The sequence below is a fragment of the Leptonychotes weddellii genome, chromosome 1, assembly GCF_054177405.1.
Source record: "Leptonychotes weddellii isolate Sample4059 chromosome 1, ASM5417740v2, whole genome shotgun sequence".
NCBI lineage: Eukaryota > Metazoa > Chordata > Mammalia > Carnivora > Phocidae > Leptonychotes > Leptonychotes weddellii.
Genome location: NC_138369.1, coordinates 54,009,712 through 54,017,897, shown reverse-complemented (window position 1 = coordinate 54,017,897; position 8,186 = coordinate 54,009,712). Strand labels below are relative to the sequence as shown.

Below are 8,186 nucleotides of genomic sequence, written 5' to 3'. Positions count from 1 at the left end.
GGTGCCACCGCTGAGGAGTCAAGACCCAGAAATTCAGTATTCAGAAGGTGTCTCGTTTCTCACCGCTCTGCCCGACTGACACTGACAGTGTGATTATCAGGGGCAAGCAGGACTCAAGCTGTGCCTCTCCCCTGAGACTCTGCTGAGCCTGGCAGAGGCAGAGAGAAGGGAGGAGGGAGCTGAGGAGATACCTCACCTCCTCCGTGGGATCTAGACAGCATGGCTGTTCTGGATATTTGAGTGCTGAGCCAGGAGCAGGAACAGAGGGAAGAGTGTGAGGCTCAATGGCAAAGTAGTCATCTCACTCTTGATGACCTCCTACCACACTGCATACCTCAGCCTTCAGCTTTGCTCTGGGTTCACAGTGCGCCGATGGGGTCGGTGGTTACTGTCCTCTCCATGCACAGCCTAGTGCTCAGGACCGTGGTGGCTACAAAAGAGCCTGGCTCCTTGCCCCACTTTCAAGGTTCTGTCAAGCCAAACAAGACAATAAACTTGAGGTGAGGGTATGACTAATCGTCACAGGTCTTCAAAATCTTCAAAAGGTGTCCCGTTAGACTTGGTAGGTCTGACCTACCTGCACTAACCGCCACAATCTTATTTGCATAAAACTGGTTTAGGGTTGGCAGACAGGACCACTTTTGAGGGCAGTATTGGTAAATGTCCCCTGATCCCATCCCAGAGCAATTTGACCCAAGTTCCTTGAGCAAGGGAAAGCTATAAGAAAACCTAATGACCCAAGACTTTCCCTTTAAAAGCTACAACACAGAAGGGGAGTCAGTTCTTTGCCAAACATAGCCCAACTATGCCCTCTCTGGTCCCTACCAAATGAGGTCCCCAAAAGCCCTGTCCCAGAGATCTGTGCTCACAGTAGCTACAGGATTGCTGTTCCGGTCTCCAGTGAATGTGCTGGTGCTTTAGAGACAAAAAGAAATGGTTTCCCAAGTCATTCTACCTGCAGGGTCAAAGATCATGGCTGCTAAGCTCTATGTTGTACTAACTTGACTGTGCCATGTGGCTGCAAAAACAGTTTATTTTCATTACCATCATGATTACTATTCATCTTTGATTATGCATGCTAAAACCTAAGAATTCTGTAATCACACACATATGGATCCAAATACCTTTGTGCCTCGAGCAAGGTGTTTAGCCTCATTTCCTCATCAGTAAAACGGGGAGGTCATAACACCAACTTCATAGTAACACTGTGAGGTTTGACTTTGTTAATTGCTGGTGCATGGTGTATGGTGTCTGGCACGTGGTGAGCCTTCAATAAAGGCTAGTAGCTCTAATTAGTGACTAAGCAATAAGCAAGACAATACTGACAGTACAGGAATCTAGAGGAAGGAGAAAGATGGTAGCTGAAAAGTCTGCCTTTCCTCAGCTGACGGCAGCTTTTTAAAGTAAGAAGAAAAAGAGGACCAAAAATCAGAAAGCATGGTGGCCCAGCTATGTGGAAGATGAGTCAGGTCAGAATAGAAAGTGTTAAGAGGCAGGAGAAATGGAGCTGCTTGCAAAAAACCACCTTGAACTTCAGGCAGAAGGTTTGGACCAGCTACAATGGCCATGGGGGGCCCCTGCTGATGTCCAGGTTTTGGGCCCTCTATATTCATCAATTGATGGTGGTGCACATCCTGGGATGGAAGCATTCACCTCTGGGGCACCACCCCTCTGACCCCACTCTGACCTTACTGATGGAGGGCAGAGTCCTCAGAACACTATGCTACCCAAGCTCTGACTCATCCAGGGACAGGAGGACCCCTCCACACCCCACCCCACACAGAGATCTGAAAATCCTCGAGTCATTGCTTGACCCAAAAATAATTGCCAAGCTGCCTTTTCTAAAACACCAGCCCAGAGAGTGGGCCATGTGTCTTCTCCATTAACTACACAGCTCACCTTGAAACCCCACTCCTGGAGAAGCAATTCATTTTTCTCCACCTCCAATAAAGAAAGCCCTTGCATATTAAGAGAAATGTCCTGCAGACGAGGGTGCTCGGGAGGGGGCCGTCTTGATTAAAGCCGGTTGTTCTGCCAAGAAGTCTTGGTTTGGGGCTGTTAGTGCAGTGCGGAGGCAGCAGGCGACATGAATTGCCTTTTATCTAATTGGAAAACTCCCACCGAGTTTAGAAGTGCTCATTTAGACAGGCAGATCAATAAAAGAAATGGGGAGAGGATGGCCGTGGAGATGTTATGGAGACAACCTGGTCCTCTGTACATCTGCTTAATAAAGATTAATTCATCCTGGTTGCAGCAAAAACCGGAATACCCTCTTGGCTCCAGACTGCAGCAAGTTCCATTTATTTTCAATGAGCAGACATTTCTCATGAGTGGCGGGCAAGAGACCCCTTCCCTTGTCTCTTTATCTGGATTCAAGAGCTCTGGTGGGAGGGAAGGGAGAGGCAAGAAGAGGGAATTTGACTAGGATTGTTCTAGTGCCTACCCAAAATGGCATTCCCCCGACCCAGACTAAAGTGGAATAGAACAAAAAGCAGAGATCCGAGGAAAGGGATAGAAAAAAGAGAGAGACTAGTGAGGAGAGGTATCAGGCTCCCAGGCCATCTTATATGGTTTCATCGTGTATAAGTCACACAGCCCAATAATGTGCACTTATGAGCTGTTTCAGGGATCCCCAGTTGAAAAAACCCTCAGTTCTCCCTCTCTCTCTCCCATTTGTCGTTGGGTCAAGGGCTCTGAGATTTCTTCCTCTTTCCCACATCACCGACCTCATAACCTTTTATCTGCTCCTGTCTTTGCTCTTGTCCCCACTCTCTCCCCCACCCCCATCCTATACTGCTGCCAAGCCCATCTCTGGTTTCGAACACCAGCTTTTGTTTCAGGCCACAGCATTGGAGCTGATTCCCTTCAAAGGGAAAACTGCTCCATGGCTGAGGGCCAGAAAGAGAAGTAGGGTGTGCATATGTGTGTGCGTGCGCATGCATGAAAGTGTGCTGGGCTGCAGGCATTTCATTTACACTGGGGAAATTTGAGCAAGCTGGGAACCGTGCTTTTGATTCATGTGTCCCTCCTTTGACTCCTGCAGAAGTTCCTCTCTGGGCAACGGCTGTGGGAGGAAACCTGCTGACACTCTGTTTCAATAATGGCCTTTTCTCTTGCACAGTCCTACGGTGAAGGCACAGACTCATACCTGGGCCATGGGTCGGTTGCCATGGAAATCACTGCAGAGTCACAAATAAGGCTGTATTATGTTCTCTCAGCAGGACCAGAGGAGAGCTAGAAGCTAAAGAGAGAAAAAGGAAGAGGGAAACAGAGCTAGAGAGAGAGCGAGAAAGAGAGAGAGCGAGAGAGAATAGAAATGCTTGCTATCAATAGCAAACCAGAAAGGAAACAAATAAAGCCATGGGGTTCTATTTGGGATAAAGCAGGTTTCAGACAAGGTGGGGCCAGAGTAGGGGAATGGCATTGTTTTCTTTAAGGGAAGTCTTCCATTTTTTGAGAGAGGGAGGGAAACCCATTCCAAATGAACCTCCAGGACCTCCCTCTCTTCTGCTGGCTTTATGCTCTCCCTCCTTATTGGGTAATGGTGCAAAAAGCCTGCAAAGGAAGGGTTGGGAGGATAAGAAAGAGCAGGAGGCAGAAAGGAGGAGGAGGTGAGTCAAGCCATTTCTCTTTCCCTCTCTGCCCCAAGATACAGAGAGGCCCTGCTCTAGTCCTTAGCAGAAACCCTGTAGCCTCTCAGCCCCTGGGTCTCTAACAAGTTCATGCCAAGCCTCCACCCTTTTCAAAACCTTAAGTCCTTCAGGATCTCAGCACCATTATTAAGATTTTTCTCCCAAGTTGGGTGCCTCTGGAGGGAGAGTATCTGCATTGTCTTCCTAAGGTCACTTTTCATTCAGAGCTTCATTGCTTTCCTCACTGTTGACAAAAGACTGAGAATCAAGACCTCGATCCAGATTCAACAAGTGAATAAAAAGCACCAAGCTTATTTCAACTAAGCCATGAGACTTTATATAGGGCAAGGAATTCTAAAATTCTGCCTTTTTCATGCTTGTTTTTTTAATAGATGCATATATATAGATTTCAGTGAACGCAATGTTTTTGGAGAACACATAAAAAGTTTTCTATGATCTTTCAATCCATTATCAAGATAACCAGATTTTCAAAATCATTACAACTTTACCTGCTTCCTCAGGTAAAGAACCTCACACCTTGTATGGTGATCACTGCAGCTAGCTCTGCCCAGTCTAGAATCTATGCAAACTGAACAGCTTCCTGGAGCGCCTGGGTGACTCAGTCAGTTAAGCTTCTCACTCTTAATTTCAACTCAGGTCATGATCTCTGGGTCGTGGGATCATGCCCTGCACCAGGCTCCACGTTCAGCAGGGAGTCTGCTTGAGATTCTCTCTCTCCCTCTGCCCCTTTCCCTGCTCATGCTCTCTCTCTCTCTCTCTCTCCCTCAAATAAACAAATAAATCTTTAAAAAAGAAACTGAGCAGGACTGGGAGGCCGGGTAGCCCGGGCCCTGCAGCGGCGGTGGCAGCGGCGGGAGGCCCAGTCCGGAGCGCCATAGTCAAGGATGTCAAAGATACAACACTGAATTCTTCCCAGCCAGCCAGCAGCGGTGCATCAATGACATGGCCAAAAGCAATTCTGTGGGCCAGGACACCTCTAAGGACTCGGAGGGGGAAATGATCTTCGCTGCAGAGAGCAATTGTGCCCTGCCTCAGGAAGGTGATGCCGAAGTAAGACTGGGCTCGTCGGGATCCGCTCTGCCTGCCAGGAAGTGGTCTCGGTCCTTTGAGGACGACAGGAATCAAGGGACAGGGGCCAGTCAGTGGGATGGGGTTTCTAAAAAGACTCCATGGCATCGTTTGTCCCTGTCATGCGCAAGACCCAGGGAAGTCAGACAAGAAGCCGAGGACTCTCTGTCACGGCACTCCGCAGAGTCTGGAGAACCTGGCCAAGAAGTGGAGGACATTGGTCCTGATCCCATTCCTGACTCTTACTATGGGCTTCTTGGGACCTTGCCCTGCCAAGAACCCCAGAGCCACACATGTAGCCTGCCCAGTGAAGTCCTCAGGCACATCTTTGCCTTCTTCCCCGTAGGAGATCTCTACTGGAATGTGAGCCTAGTGTGTCACCTTTGGAGAGAGATCATCAGTGATCTGCTGTTCATTCCTTGGAAAAAGCTGTATCATCGATACCTGATGAAGAGCAAGCTGTGAGCAAAGTGGATGGCATCCTGTTGAACTATGGTATTGAGAAGGAGTCAGACCTTTGTGTGCTGAACCTCATCTGCTATACGGCCACGACGAAATGCTCCCCCAGCGTGGACCCTGGACGGGCGCTGTGGAGTCTGAGGGACCACCTCCTCCTTCCTGAGGCAGAGGCATGCGTGCGTCAGCACCTCCCTGATCTCTATGTGGCGGCTGCCGGTGTCAACGTGTGGGCTCTGGTAGCGGCCATCGTCCTGCTGTCCAGCAGCGTGAATGACATCCAGCAGCTGCTGTTCTGCCTCCGGAGGCCCAGCTCCACCATGACCATGCCAGACATCACTGAGACCCTGTATTGCATCACTGTGCTTCTCTACGCCATGAGGGAGAAGGGGGTCAACATCAGCAACCAGATTCACTACAACATTTTCTATTGCCTGTATCTTCAGGAGAATTCCTGTACTCAGGCCAGACAAGTTAAAGAGGAACCATCAGTTTGGCCAGGCAAGAAAACAGGCATCCAACTTACACATGAACAACAGCTGATTCTGAGCCACAAGATAGAACCTCTCCAGGTGGTAAAGATTATGGCATTTGCAGGCACCGGGAAGACCTCTACCCTGGTCAAGTATGCTGAGAAGTGGTCTGAGAGCAGGTTTCTGTATGTGACATTCAACAAGAGCATCGCAAAGCAGGCCGGGCAATCTTCACCAGCAATGTCATCTGCGAAACCTTTCATTCCATGGCCTATGGACACGTCGGGCGGAAGTACCAATTAAAGAAGAAATTGAATCTCTTCAAGTTGACCCCTTTCATGGTCAATTCTGTCCTCGCTGAAGGGAAAGGTGGATTCATAAGGGCCAAGCTAGTATGTAAGACTTTAGAAAAATTCTTTGCCTCGGCCGACGAGGAGCCGACTATTGATCACATGCCTATCTGATGTAAGAACAGCCAAGGACAGAGAGTCATGGTTGAACAGAGTGAGAAGCTGAATGGTGTCCTTGAAGCCATCCGACTCTGGGACAACATGCGGAAGTTGGGAGAATGCAAAGAAGAGGCTTACCAAATGACTCATGATGGCTATTTGAAACTCTGGCAGCTAAGCAAACCTTTGCTTGCCTCTTTTGACGCCATCTTTGAGGATGAGGCCCAGGACTGTACCCCAGCTATCATGAACATAGTTCTGTCTCAGCCATGAGGGAAAATCTTTGTAGGGGACCCACATCAACAGATCTATACCTTCCGTGGTGCAGTCAATGCTCTGTTTACAGTCCCTCACACGTACGTCTTCTATCTCACACAGAGTTCCAGGTTTGGCGTGGAAATAGCATATGTGGGAGCTACTATCTTGGATGTCTGCAAGCCAGTAAGGAAAAAGACTTTGGTTGGAGGAAACCATCAGAGTGGCATTAGAGGTGATGCCAAAGGCCAAGTGGCCCTGTTGTCCCGGACCAATGCCAACGTGTTTGATGAGGCTGTGCGGGTGACCGAAGGAGAAGTCCCTGAGAGGATACATCTGATTAGGGGGATTAAATCCTTTAGATTGGACAGAATCACTGATATTTGGATCCTTCTTCAGCCGGAGGAAGAACGGAAGAAACAGAACCTCGTTATTAAAGACAAGTTTATTAGAAGATGGGTGCACAAAGAAGGCTTCAGTGGCTTCAAGAGGTATGTGACTGCAGCTGAGGACAAGGAGCTGGAAGCCAAGATTGCAGTCATTGAGAAGTATAACATCCGGATTCCAGAACTGGTGCAGAGGATAGAGAAGTGCCACATAGAAGACCTGGACTTTGCAGAGTACATCTTGGGCACTGTGCACAAAGCCAAAGGCTTGGAGTTTGACACCTTGCATGTGTTGGATGATTTTGTGAAAGTGCCTTGTGCCAGGCACAACCTTGCGCAGCTGCCCCACTTCAGAGTCGAGTCGTTTTCTGAGGATGAATGGAATTTACTGTATGTTGCAGTAACCCGTGCCAAGAAGCATCTCATCATGACCAAATCCTTGGAGAACATTTTGACTTTACCTGGGGAGTATGTCCTCCAAGCAGAGCTGACCAGTAATGTCTTGAAGACCGGAGTGGTATGCTGCTGCGTGGGGCAGTGCAACAATTCCATCCCCGTGGACACTGTGCTCACCATGAAGAAGCTCCCCATCACTTACAGCAACAGGAAGGAAAACAAGGGTGGCTACCTCTGCCACTCCTGTGTGGAGCAGCACATCGGGCCCTTGGCCTTCTTGACGGCCTCCCCTGAGCAGGTGCACTCCATGGAATGCACCATTGAGAACATAGTGCTGCCCAGACACGAAGCCCTGCTCTTCCTTGTCTTCTGAAAGCCAAGAGGAGCTTTCTCCACAGTATAGAATGCCTTGTGTGGACTCAAGTTACTTGAAGAAAGCCAGTATGGGGTAGGGTTCTCACTCAGCTGAACTCTGAATTCACTCACAGAGCATTTTTTGAGGAATATGAAGCCAACAAGAGTTGGACCTGCCATTTCTCCATTCCCTGTAGGTAGCCAGTTCCCACTGCCCCTGCTCTATGCGCATCAGGCTGGGGGTGCGGGGGATGTTCTTTTGATAAAAAAAATTTTATGTATTTAAACTTTTATTACAAGATTTCAATTAAACAGGCATTGTAGCACTGGCAAAAAAAAAAAAAAAAAGAAACTGAGCAGCTTCCTCTTAATATGGTTTGGGTAGCACTAAAAGTCTTACAGACCTAAAATTTTCTTCCCCATCAACTAACATCAGTGCCTAAAATCTCACATTCATGTTATCCCTTTTAACAAAATGTTAGGACAATCTTTCCTAACTTTTCCGTATGAATGTGTTTTCAGATTAGCTGAGTAAGTGAAACTTGGGATGAATACATACTGGTGCATACAGTGGAGGACAGGATAGTCCTGTCTGTCTCCTTGGTAGTGGGAAATATTTGATATGGAATCCAGATGCATGATTTATTGTATACATGACCCAATTACATGACCGCCAAATATTTGAGGGTTATCACA

General features: G+C 48.1%; 1 pseudogene; it reads left to right on the top strand.

Moving 5' to 3' along the window:
* The first annotated feature begins 4,491 nt into the window (after nucleotides 1–4,491).
* Nucleotides 4,492–7,778, top strand: LOC102740685 (F-box DNA helicase 1 pseudogene; annotated as a pseudogene).
* The last annotated feature ends 408 nt before the right edge of the window (nucleotides 7,779–8,186 follow it).